Source organism: Pelodiscus sinensis, chromosome 1 (genome assembly GCF_049634645.1).
Source record: "Pelodiscus sinensis isolate JC-2024 chromosome 1, ASM4963464v1, whole genome shotgun sequence".
Taxonomy (NCBI): Eukaryota; Metazoa; Chordata; order Testudines; family Trionychidae; genus Pelodiscus; species Pelodiscus sinensis.
The window spans coordinates 236,389,983-236,403,589 of record NC_134711.1 but is presented as its reverse complement, the minus strand read 5'-3'; positions in this window follow the sequence as shown (position 1 = coordinate 236,403,589).

Sequence of the window (13,607 nt, the reverse complement as noted above, 5' to 3'; positions counted from 1 at the left end):
AGCCCACAGGGTCAGAGTGGATTGGATCCAAATGTTTGGCAAGCTGGATGTGGCCCACAGGCCTTATTTTGCCTGCCTCTGCTATGTCTTCTTTCTAACTGTAAGGAGACTGTTAGCCCCTTACTAAAACTCTGTGGGAGTTTTTGATTCGCCAGCTCCCAATATCAAAAGGGGAAGGGTCCATGAGAAATCAGGGCCCTGAGACTGACAGACCCCAGGGACAATGGAAAGCAGCCAACACTCCAGCTCGGCCTGATTGACAGGTTGGACAGGCCAGTGAGGAAAGTAAGAGGCCAGGCCCTGTCCTCCCTGTGAGCTGGGGTCTTTTCTGGGTCTCTCTGAGCAAGGAGAAAGTAGCTGAGAGACAGCTAAGAGGAGTAAGTTGTGTGGAGAGGCAGTCCTGCAGCAAAAGAGCCAGGTACACACAGCCCAAGGAGCACAGACCCGGTGTTGAGCAGCAGACTGGCAGTGCTCAGAGAGCCAAAGGGGACAGAGAAGCAATGCAAGGAGCTGGAGACTGGCAAAGCAGCACAGCCTGCAGCTCGGTGTGGTGAGCAGCTGGGACCAGAAAAGTGCGGGGAGAGGCTCTGGGCAGGGAGATATCACCAGCCAAGAGGCCCAGCAGGCCAGACTGGGAGAGGGGTCTGGCCACTTAGAGCTTGAGGCTGTGTGGTCACTGCCAGAGCAAGCGTGTCCAGCCGGCAGCCCCCCTGCAGCACATCCAGGGCCTCTAAGGGGCCTATAAGGAAGAGACTGTGAATTGTCCTTACACTCTGCAGACTGCTGTTTGTGATGTCCCTGTGCTACAGAGCAGGACTGTGTGTTCTCATTTAACCATTCTCATTTTTTCTTATTCTTTTCCCTTTAATCAGTTGATGTTTAATAAATTGTATTTGCTTTGAACCTTATGAAATGATCACTTGGTCAAGAAAGCATGCAGTGTGAAGAGAGCACCTCGGAGTGGGGACACCCTAGCCCCTGCCCCAAGTGACTTCAAGGTCGGGGATTAAGCCCCAGGAAACCTGGGCCCTGCCTTGTTGGGGTTTCGAGGACTCTGTTACTCAGGAGAGTGGAGGGGGAGCCCTCAGGATCAGGGAGGCCGTGAGGTAAAGGAAGTTGGAGCGGGGACTCAGATCCTTTCGCTGGTCCATTTCACCGGGGTGGTATAGAAGCCAGGAAAGTTCCCGAAATAGAGGGACCATTCCCCTGCTTACATAATGACATCTCTATTCTTCCTTAAATAAACCTTTTGTTTGATTATAATTTCTGTGTTACACAGGAGCGATGGTTTAAGAGAAAGCTGATAACAAAAGAGTAGTGCACCCCAGTTTAAGTATAGGATCTGGAACTTCCATAAACAACCAATATCAAAGGGCTAAATATCACAGGGGAACCCTTCAGAAGTACATGACTCATGGAAGTGGTGTACTCCTTGTTAACCTGCAAGGCAAAGACAGAGCTGGAGGAAGGCCTGCCAACAGGGGGTGGGTAAAGGGAGCAACTGCCCAGAGGCCTAGAGATTCATGCTGGTAAAACTTAGCTATTCTTTAGTGAATTGTCTTCTCCAATTGAAGGAATAAAGCAAACAGTGTTTGTTGATATTAAAATACACATAAAAATGCCCCCTAAATAACGTAATAGCAAACAACAGATAGTACATCAGCTTCGTTTGTAACGTTTTGTTTGTAATGTGGTCAGCTACAGTTGTCTGCCCTTACAAACCACTGAGCAGAAATTGAAAAGTTGTGAAGGGCAACAAAGATAGAACATTGTGTGGGATGTACATATAATGAGAGATTGTAAAAGCTTGCTTGGAAAAAAAAAGAAGTGCTAGAGAGAACCTGACTGAGATAGCTGACATGCTGAAGTGTATAGTGAATATTGCTCAGTATCATGCCTTTGTATCGTTTCTTGTAATGTGATAACAGAAGATGACACAATGATTTTCGGGGGGCAATAGAGTTGGAACAAAAAGGGACTAATACTTTAATTGGGATTCAATGCCTGACTTGATAATTGAGACAAATGTGGCTGAATTTTAAAATGAGCTGGATGATTTTATGAGCACTGATAACATTGATAGCTCTAATTTGCAAGCTAAGATAATAGAAATAGTCAAATCTTATGCTTCAGGATATAAACTGTTCAGCTGTAGTGGTCAGGAAAGAGTCTCCAGTTACCACAGCTCATTTCCATTTGCTGCTACACACATGAATCGAAGTCATTCTTTCATTCAGAATGCATAAAGATGCTCATCCTAAGTGCAGAGTGGTTTTACATAGGGTTCGCAATAATATGAAAATGAACTGTTCATCCCACCAATAAATCAATATGCAGCGAACAAACCCAGAAAAATGAGATCCTTACATTGCAGGCAGTAATTAAGCACCTCCAAACATAAGCCCACCTCCCTCTCTAATTGGCTGGGAAAATAGATGGATTTTGCAGCATGCTTAAAAAGGTCATTCATTCGAGTTATTTAAGACCAAAATGCAGAGTGAAATTTAAAGCTGGCAACTCTCATGAAGAATTCTCTGCCAGGAGTGCCTCATGTTTTTCTTGGAGGAGATTCCAAATCCCACAATCTGTGGCAGATTTAGAGTTAGTGGGCCCCTGTGCTCAGCTTCATTTTTGCCCCCCACCCCAGGGACCCAGCCAAGAAAAAGAACATTCACTTTTCCTGTCCCTCCCATTTTCATTTCTTTTTCTTCATCCTCCTCCTATATTATAAGAAATAAGAAGTAAATGAAAATAAAGTAAGGTACCTTGATTGTTTTTCTAGATTAACTTTTTTTTTTCACAGACTAGTTGAAAATTGTTGATGGTCTCGGAGAATCACTTAATGATCTTTCCAAATATAGATATAGATATAGATATATAAATATAAATATAAATATAAATATAAATATAAATATAAATAAAAACAGTAACTTTCCCTCAGTCCTCCTGAATGAGTTCTTAGAACACAGTTTGAGAACCTCTGGTCCAGATAAAAGCTTGTATTTGCATTAAGCAAATGTAAAAAATGTGTAAAAATAAAATGTATAGATGACACATGAATGGAAAAATAAAACAACTTCTTCTGAAGAAACTTATTCAATCTGAAAAAAAATCACGTAGCTTTCTTTCTACACTTTTTGTTTATAAAATCGTGAATTAAGTCATCGTAATATTTTGTAAAGAAACACTTTCAGTTGTCAAATATTGCTGAACTTGTCAAATGTTCCTGACATCGTATTTTTGAAACAATTTTTAACTTGTTTCAATACAGAAAAATAACATTTACAAGAAGCATTTGTGACATTATAATAATATTTTGAGAACGGTTTCTGCATTTGGACAGGTTGCCTGCAAACTGTCATGTGCAAATCTGTACAAATCAACTGGTGAGCTTGAAGCACGGACCTCTTCTTTTTTTATAAAATGAATGAAATATTTCACTTCATCTTCAAAAAATTTGTGTTTGTGTCTTCTTGGTAGAATTAACTTAATTTCTTACTGTAGTGGCTTTTAGCATCTTCATTCATACTTGTGTCAAAAAACATACAATAAATCAACAGTATTCTTTAGATTCACACCTCTACTCTGCAATTGTACTATTATTGTGCCACAAATACACTTATGACTCAACAATGATCTTCTTTTTCCCTTTTAAATTGATTTAATTGTCTCTAGTTTCATTGAAAAAAATAACTTCATTTTTTTAAACACTTCTCATCAGCCATATCAGAGGAAATTATATTTTCTGTTAATGTTAATGCCTCTGCTTCCACAGATCTATAGTAATTTTGAACTTTCATGACAAAACTTGTAACTGACGCTAACAATTGTACAGCATTTAATAAATTTGTATCAAATTTTTGCAGTGATTTGCTGATGATGTTAATTCTTTGAATTAAATGGTTCCACAAAATAGTAAAAACAGCAATATCATACATTTCAAACTTTTCTGCTTAGGATTTTGCACATAGTTTTTCAGAATTTGATGTGGTTATGTCTAATAAGGTTCTCTTTACAACATCATAGCTCATTTTCAAAACCAAAACTGCATGTGCATGAGCAGACCACCTGGTGTCACAACTTCTTTTGATTGTCAAATGTTTTCTAAGTATGATTGTAGCATACTCCACCAATGTCTGGAAACTGAAAAAAAGCATGCGTGCTTTGAATGAACTCAAAAAAGGTGTAATTCCCTCAGAAAATGCAGCTGCAGCACTGCAGATTAAATTTAAGTAATGGCTGGAACATTGTATGAATAAATCAGAGGAATTTGCATTGTTCAGTCTTGCCTGTAGAGCTGAATATATTCCTGCCATATTTACGGCATTATCGAAGCTCTGCCCATGACAATTTTGCAATGATTTCCAAAACTAAATTTGCAATGATTTCCAAAACCATGGTCTCTAGACATTCAGAAGCGTGGGATTTTAGTGGGACAAAACAAAGAAATCACTACAATGTCACCATTACCAGTCACATATCTTTAAACTCATGGTAATTGATCTATATTACTCACATCTGGTATTGAATTAATTATTATAAAATAGTACTTGGCATCCTTTACTTCATCAGTAGATTGGTTTCTGAGCTGCTGTGCCATTATAGTAATGAATTCATTGTAGGTGGTTAAAAAGTTGGACTTCCCTGAGCCATAGTACTGATAATTTTTCAAATGTTCATTGAGAAAATTGTCAAACTTGCTAAGACAGTCCATTGCCATTTCAGAGTCCCCTTGTTCAACATTTGCAGTCGTCATAGTAGCCCTACAATTCAGCAAGTGATCAAATAATTGAGATGGTTTCCTCACCCATACTTTTTGATGAATACTCTCTATTCAATACTTCAAGATTTTTAAAATAAGATAACAAACCATCTTTTTGCCTCGCTTTCATTTGTGTGTGTGTGTGAGAGAGAGAGAGACTGCCAGACTCATAACATCACTTCATTATTGCTTAAAAAACCTGACCTTGATTTTTAGGCAGATTAAAAATGTCTGCAAAAATTGAGGTGTAGCTACAAGTGGGCCCATTTCCCAATTAGGTTTAACACCAGAGGCACTGGAATGTTTTAATAGTGGGTTGCTGAAAGCCAGCCCCTGTCTCTCCCAGGCGCAGCTCCAGACCTGGGTGTGGGCCATAAGCACAAGAACTAAGGGTTCAAGCAGGGCTGCTGACAGAATAGCCAGGTGACTGGGCAAGGTGTGTGTGAGAGGGAGGGAGGTCTGGGCCCCCAGAAGGGCAGGGCCTCAGGTGGAAGGGGCGGAGCTGGGGACCTAGCACAGGAGCAGAGCAGCCATGGCGAGGCTGGAGAAGAAGACTGACAGAAGATATACAAAGATCTCCACGGCTGCAGAGGACAACTTCACGTGCCCCAGTGGCCCTGCGCTGGCTGGCCTGGAGAAGTGGGCAGAGACCCACACATGCTCTACCTGAAGGTTCCACTGGCCACGTGAGTGCCCTGCCCCATATTTTCCATTCCCTGGCCACTCTCCCCCTTGCTCACAAGCAGCAGCCACTCACCAGGTGGCAGCCAAAAGCAGCACAACATTACAGGGGCTGGAGGACTCAGGAGGAGGGGGCAGCACAGCCACGCAGCCAGCTGCCAGAGAGAAGCGGCACTTTCCCACTTCAAAGTGCAGCTTTTTCCTGCCAGCTGTGCAGCCCACAGGCAGCTGCCACTCACCAGGTGGTGGCCAGCAGCACAAACACAGGCTTCAGAGGAGCACTGGGTAGCTGCACAGCCAGCAGCTGGAGAGAAGCGGCACTTTCCTGCTTCAAAACTTTTCTCCAGCAGGCTGTTCAGCAGCCCCGTGCTCCTCTGAAGCTTTCCAGCTCGCCACCTCCTGCCAGCTCTCCTGAAGCTGCAGCCTGCAGATGAGCCTCCCTGTTCTCCTGCCCCCTTCCTTCCCCCCACAGCCCTCTCTGCAGGGAGACTGCGCCCCAACCCCTCTCTGCAGAACGGCTACCCCTTGTGTCGGGGGGCAGGGGGAGGTGCCAGACCAGGTGCTGGACTGCCCAGCCTTGGGGGGCCTGTGCTGTTGGGGGGGGCCCGGTGCCAGGGCTCAGTATTTTCATTGTAAATTCACCCCTGCCCACAACTACAGCAGTATGGTCGGGTGAGAGATATGGTTTCTTTGGTAAGTAGGCCCCAAACCATTCTACACTGGGGGTTGCTTTCCTTAGAAAAGCATCAGTTGCTTACCACCACTAGGTGTAGGGTGCATATACAAATCATGTTGTTATCTGGGGTTTGTCACTCTCCACTGAGAATCATTTATATGGTACTTTAAATTTGCTTGATACTTCAAAAACAGTGAAGCATATTTCATACATCAAAGAATTTACTATCTTAAGATTTACATAAGAATGGCTGTATTGGGTTAGACCAAAGGTCCACTTAGTTCAGTAGCTTGTCTTCCAACAGTGGCCAAATCAGGTGCCGCAGAGGAAATGAACAAAGTAAATAGCATTCCATCACCCATTCCCAGTTTCTGGTAAGCAGCACATAGGAACCACATCCCTGTCCATCCTAACTAGCAGCCATTGATGGGCTTATGCTCCAGGAATTTATCTAGTTCTTTTTTGAACCCTGTTGTAGTCTTGGCCTTCACAACATCCTCTGGAAAGAAGTTCCTCAGGTTGACTGTGTGCATTGTGTGGAAAACATACTTCCTTTTGTTCATTTTAAACCTGCTGCCTATTTATTTACACTGCCTCATGATGTGACTCTGGCAGTGTGAAGGGCAGAGTACGAGTGTGTTTCCCTATGACTATGCGGATGCTGCTGTTATTAACATCCACAGAGTGCCTATTTCATATTAACTTAGTCTTGTTTAAAGAAGACTGTGTCAATGTGATTTATCTTGAAAGACAAACCACACACAACACAAGACAGAAGTTAATGGAAGAGAGAACAAGAAAAGATTATTGGTGGTGAACGAGAGTGAAGTATTCCTGGCAGGATGTAGGTTTTATGGAGGGATTTGTATTGGGTAAGTATTGGGGATACACGGTTAGGGGACAGAATAGCAAAAAGGTGCAAAGCTGAAACAAGGGGAACAGTAAACGGGAGTACTGGGAGAAGCATAGGGATCCAGTGTGTGATGGGGGATGGAAGAAATTAAAGATGGAGATAAGGATGAGGTTATGTAGGATGCTGAAAATTAGGAGCTTGAATGTGATAGAAGAATTAAGGGATTCAGAGAGATAGCTTGTACAATTAGAGCACTGACGAATGTATTTTCAGCAGTTGCATTTTGAACACACTGACAATTGAAAAGAGGCAAGGTCAGAAAGGAGAGAGTTAAAGTAACCAAGTTCAGAGGGGAGCAAGGCATGGACAAGGGATTTACCAATAATGACAATGAGGAAAGGGTTGATTTTGACAGTAATAAAGAAGAAATGACAACATTTAATGAGAGAAGACTAGATATTATTGTCATGAGCCAGATATAAATGTACAGATGGGCCAGGTCAGATAGATGGATTAGAAGAAAGAACAGGTGAAGACTGCACTGCAGTTGCAAGTCTGAGGGACAGGAAGGGTGTTAGATGGCTTTTGGCACAGGAAGAACAGACTATCCAACAATGGTTCTTGCTACTGCCTCAGCCTGTCTGTTTTTACTACAGCGATGGGCAATCTAAGCTAGTGAGTGGGCAGCATGAATGGCTCTCCATCTCAGTGGACCATATGACTGTCATAATCAAGATGGTCTCTCGGGCAAGGGTAGTTTTGCTAACTGTGCTCGTGTAGCTAGAATAAATGGTGTACCGAATAAATGGTAGTAGCACTTTGATTGGATGCAGAGGCAGCACACAGCTCTCACAATTAATGTTTTGTGCAATCAGCACATACCTTAATTCATGTGCCCTTGATTTACGTGTGTGCCACTTTGGTAACACCAATAGGAAAAAAACCTACACAAATGGAAACCAGTGGAATCTGACAACTCTGCACAGGGGCATTGGTAAACAAAATGTCTCGTGGGCCACACATAGAACCCTGATAGGCCGCAGTTTACCCAGCTTTTTACTGGGTTTCCCTGGAGTCCCTAAGAGGGAGGAAGCCAGGTGGAAAAGAGAAAGCAGCTTTAATTACAGGATAAAGAGGTCACTGAGAATTGATTGTTACCATGGTGGAGGCCTTTTACCATGTATATCCCATGTAGCTCATTTTCAGGAAGTGATTTAAAAGGCTTTGCTCTCTTAATTCTCATTCATCACTTCTAAGACCTCCTCAGCTAACCTCTAAATATAATTCCCAAGTAAGCTACAGTAATTGACCTTAACTACTTGCTGTGTGTTACAGACTTTCCTTCTAGTTCACCTTCACTGAACACTTATTACTTAAACTTTTAAAGTCTTGTCTTCTGGAATATACCTGCACTGTGTCAATAACTTTTGCTGTACCATTAAGGAACAAACCTCTCTGACCTTCCAAAGAAATATTATACGCACTATAATTATACTATGATCTTACTGGTGATAATAGCAGCAACAACCATGCACAATATGAAAAACAGTAAATTTTACTGCAGCCTAATAAATATATACTGCTATTATCCATCCCAGTCTCTCCCTTATTAGCCTTTTGAGTAATGGGTGCAATTAGGCATAACCATAGGGAAAAATTGGAGGAAACTAAAATTCCTAGAGCCTTTCATATTCTTTAATAGAGGATATTTCTATTATAATAAATAGGTGATCATTAAAACCATCATAAAATTGCTTGTATTTCACAAATGATGTATATAAGCAACCATTATCTAAATTTTCTTCATAGCCTACTGCTTGCATGTCACTAGGTCAGCTGCAGTCTACTCATTTATTCTGAGCTGGTACTACTTTGACATCACAGGCCTTCTCTCTCACTCCTCCTCTCCTGTAGCTGGAGTACCACTTTTGGAAGTAGTAGGGATCACATGCAGTGTAACTTCTTTCCCACCACAGCAACAGTGAAAGGGAGGAACCCTGAACACAGTGGAAACTCATTGAGTAGAGTACAGTGGAAGTCTGCACCAATCAGTACAATCGCAAAGGCTCCCAACAAAGACAAAACCCCATACTGGGCTAGATGGGCCTTTGGTCTCACCCAGTATGGCTGTTCTTATCTTCTCATGTTCATTATCTCAAAATCACTTTCTAATTTCATGGTATAAACAAAATAAATACTGGACGATAAAGTTTGTTGACTTACTTCGAATGCATGCATAACTCATTCATAACACCACCACTATGAGTAATACAGCCACTCCACACACATGGAAATAAATATTCTCTGGAATCTTCCATGCAATCATGCATTTTCTATGGGACAGGTCCTGCGGACTTTGGCCAGAAAAATCCAATTGAAATCAATATCTGAGCATTTGGTTGTGAACCTATTATTGTCCTTGGTGAGTATTTGTCACTGAACTCCCTATGGTTACCCACATAAGGAAAACTGTTCAATAGTGAGGGTAGAGATCGCAAACTATCTCTTAGAAAGACTCCTAACTCGGGCTTTGTGGGCCAGATTCTGTTACTCTTATTCATGTTGAAAAATACCTTACTTTAATAGTAGTACCACTGAAGTCAATGGGACAACCCAGGGAGAAAGGTACTATTCTATGAAAGTAAGTGGGACAGAATCTGACCCCACACTTTTAACATTATTTAAGTCAAAGCCTAAATTACTTGTTTTCCAAACACTGCTGTGCAATGAAATGATCTCCAATCAAAGCACATGTGCAAAGACACCATTATACTAGTAAGCACAATTAGCCAGATGGTTAGGAGGAGATTTTTGGAATCTCAGCAGTTTCTTTGATCCATGAGATTGTTTTTTTCATTTAGCTTTGGTTTTTAAATTTCATCTTACACTTAATTCCTAAGTATTTAATTACATATTAGCATTGGTAATTATTGATCTGTGCCAATTATGCAATCTTATTTTAACAAAAATTATAATAGAAACTAAATGGACACATTATAAATTGTAAGTAAACAATCTGGAAAACACAACATTTGTACCCAGATTTCATTATAAGCATGATTATCATCTGCCACCTGCTGGAAATAGTTGTGATATCTCAGCTTACTTACAAAGACAGAAGTTTGGTCTCTTGTCAAATAAGCACAACTGTCATGGAGCAAAAAATGCTGTCATTTATTTCACACCCATTTAGTCATTGTTATTTTCATATGAGGGCACTTACATGCATTCTTATTAAACCCATGATAGAAAATGTTTAACAACCAGACATTGATTCTGCACCTATAGAGCATAGTGCTGAATCACTCTATAGTTTTGCAGCCAATCAGAAAGAAAGATGCCTTTTTTAAAACCAATGTAGTGCTGCCAATAACACAGTAGCACTTGCGTATTTTTGATGACAGATATGTGAGATAACAGAAATAATAGATAGGCTGTTCTCCACAACTGTGTCAGAGATAGCAGTGTGTCCCACTACATTGTTAAAAAAAATCATAGTTACACTCAGTCAAGAAAGACAAAGTCTAAAGATTTTGTGAAAAGTGTTTAGACTAGAGTGCCTATCTCATTCATGCAGAATTCAGCAGCCCACTTGCTTTGCAGTATTTCTTTTCACATTAAGCCCTTGCTCCACAATCTGTACTGGCCGCTCACTGGATTTAATCCAGAGTAATGGTAGGTCTGTTAGTTTACTGGATTTTTTTAAATGATAAAGGGTGCCTAGAGAACTGGATGGACACTTACTGCTGAGCCCAAAAATACAAATAAATAACATAGTTTTAGAGGTTCTTCTTTTTACCAATCTAATGTCCATGTCTAACACATTCATGTAGCTGATCTCAGTGTGCCTCATAGGTTCATATTCTGATAATGTATTCAGGGAAATGCAGCATCTCTCTTTGACATACCTCATTTATTTTTTTGAGATAGTCAGTGAGAGCTGAAAGGTGATGCCAGGCCTGCATTGCTGCTGAAAGATCATCCAGTTTCATGGGGTGGAGCAGAAAGTAAATTACAAAGGACTAATTGGTCTAGGGAATCTAATAAAGTCAGATGACATAATAAGTAAAATCCTAATTTTCTCTTCTACAATTTTCAACCTCTTTCTAAATCATTACATATTTTATTAGAATGGTGTTATGTAATACACCCTGCAAATTGTTTTTAACATATGGAGCGATATTATATATCCTAATGTTGTTTACAGATAGTATATTCCCATGCTTTCTAGGTGATAGAAAATACAATGCTGGGGGCATGTATTGACAGGTAAGAAATGCACATCCTATTGCATTATATTGCTTCATTACTGCAAAGTGCTTCAAATGCAGAATTAGAGTTCTTATAATGAATATATACCTCATCCCACTTTGTGCCCACATATATGTACCATTGTACACATACCTATACAACCCTGTCTGGTTATGGTTTTGGCCACAAGCCTTTGTAGCTCCAGCCTACTTTTCTGTTCTTTCATGGAATCAGGTCTGACTACATTTCAGGCCTTTGGAAGGTTTCTGCCCTGTGCTGCTCTTTGGTAGCTATCATGTGTCCTCCTGCAACGTATGCCTTGCTTACATTGACAATCGGTCTCTGTTCCGGCCATCAGTGTAGCCACATCAGTTCAATCCACACACATAGACAAGTAAGCTGAAGTTCACACTGGTAAAGCTCAATATGATTTAAGACCAGAGTAAACTCCACCAATGAAAATCACAGCTTTTTTGTCTTAGGTTTTGTTCTTCTGCTGACATGTTACTGGCTGGAATGAGGGAAAATTCTGAGTGTAGTCAAGGCCTTATTGATAAACTGTAGCACCACCAAGTATTTTTAAACTTTGCCTTTTTACTGCAGATTGGTGGGAACTTTGATTTTGCAAAAGGTTCTTTGAACACTTTTCTTTAAATACAAACCAATGTGTATCCCATATACTTTTCATAGTGCTTTTCTTTCACTCTCAGTGACCTAATGCGTGGGAAACTACTTTTTTCTAGCTAAAAGTTAGTTCCTGATGAAATCTTCTAAGAGGGACAGTGGATTAACAAAGATCTTACAACAATGGTGCATACAGTCAGATCCTATTCTTAATAACTACCAGCTATTCATATTCACAGAGCATTTCACTCCAACAGCTTTTCAATCTATTTTTTTATTCCACTGATCACAGAATCATAAGGTTGGAAGAGACCTCAGGAGGTCATTGAGTCTAACCCTCTACTCAAAGCAGGACCAACCCCAATTAAATCATCCCAGCCAGGGTTTTTTCAAGAGAAGACTTAAAAACCTCTAGGGATGGAGATTCCATCACCTCCCTAGGTAACCCATTCCAGTGCTTCACCGCCCTCCTAGGAAAAACTATTTTCCTAATATACAACCCAGACTTCCCCCACTGCACCTTGAAACCATTGCTCTCTGTTCTGCCATTTGTCACTACTGAGAACAGCCTCTCTCCATCCTCTTGGGAACCTGCCTTCAGAAAGCTGAAGACTGCTATCAAAGCCCCTTCTCCCCCATTCTTCTCTCTTTAGACTAAATAAGCCCAAATCCCTCAGCCTTTCCTTTTAAGTCAAGTGCTCCAGCCCCCTAATAATTTTGGTTGCCCTCTACTAGACTTTCTGTAATGAGTCCACTTTCTATAATGGGGGCCCAGAATTGGATGCAATACTCTAGATGTGGCCTCACCAATGCCAAATAAAGGGGAATAATCACTTCTCTGGGTCTGCTGGCAATGCTCCTCCTAATGCAACCTAATATACCATTAGCCTTCCTGGCTACAAGTCACACTATTGACTTATATCCAGCTTCTCATCCACGATAATCCCCAGGTCTTTTTTTGCTGAACTGCTGATTAGCCAGTCAACCCCCAGCTTGTAACAATCCTTGGGATTTTTCCGTTTAACCTCATCAGATTTCTTTTGTCCCAATACTCCAATTTGTCTAAGTCACTCTGGACCCTACCCCTACCCTCCAGCTTATCTATCATATTTATAGAAGACATTCTATAAATATACTAGAAGCAAGAGGAAGACCAAGGACAGAGTAGGCCCACTGCTTAATGAGGAGGGAGAAACAATAACAGGAAACTTGGAAATGGCAGAGTTGCTTAATGACTTCTTTGTTTCGGTCTTCACCAAGAAGTCTGATGATTAAGGAATGCCTAACATAGTGAATGCAAGTGGGAAGTTGGGAGAGATTCCACTGGAAAAGGGCAAATATGGTGCCCATCTATAAAAAAGGAAATAAGAACAACTCACTAAACTACAGACCTCTTAGTTTAACTTCTGTGCCAGGGAAGATAATGGAGCAAATAAAGAAGGAATTAGTCTGCAAATATCTGGATAACAATAAAATAATAGGTAATAGCCAGCATGGATTTGTGAAGAACAAATCATGTCAAACCAGTCCGATAGCTTTCTTTGATAGGATAACAAGTCTTGTGGATAAGGGAGAAGCGGTGGACGTGGTATACCTAGACTTTAGTAAGATATTTGATATGGTCTCGCATGATCTTCTTATCAATAAACTCAGAAAATACAACTTAGATGGAGCTACTGTAAGGTGGGTGCATAATTGGCTGAATAACTGTTCTCAGAGAGTTGTTATTAATGGTTCACAATCATGCTGGAAGGACATAA